This window comes from Rhinopithecus bieti, unplaced genomic scaffold, assembly GCF_001698545.2.
Source record: "Rhinopithecus bieti isolate Rb0 unplaced genomic scaffold, ASM169854v2 scaffold_8309, whole genome shotgun sequence".
Lineage (NCBI taxonomy): Eukaryota > Metazoa > Chordata > Mammalia > Primates > Cercopithecidae > Rhinopithecus > Rhinopithecus bieti.
Genome location: NW_016805935.1, coordinates 1,468,184 through 1,468,520, shown reverse-complemented (window position 1 = coordinate 1,468,520; position 337 = coordinate 1,468,184).

Here is a 337-nt window from a genome sequence, read left to right as displayed (position 1 = left end):
GGACAGACCCGAGCAGAAGCCGCGCGGAGTCCCTCGCCCCTGGCCCTGCCGCCGCGCCCCCCGCCCGCCTCGGCGCTCGGACGCTCTCCCCGCGGACCCTCCCCACACCCCACCCAAGGCACCTGATTCCTAAGGAAGAAAATCTACCTCTAAAGCACCCCTTCTTCGCTTGAGGACTACCCTCTCTTTTCATTTTTGGCCTCCCCGCCGGGTGAGTGGAAACCGCTTGCACATTCTATAGAACCGGATTCTAATCCAGACGATCCGGAGAATTTGTACGGTGACCGGCAGGGGGGGCGGGAAGAGAGAGCGAAGTCAAGTCTCCAGGGCCGCTGGC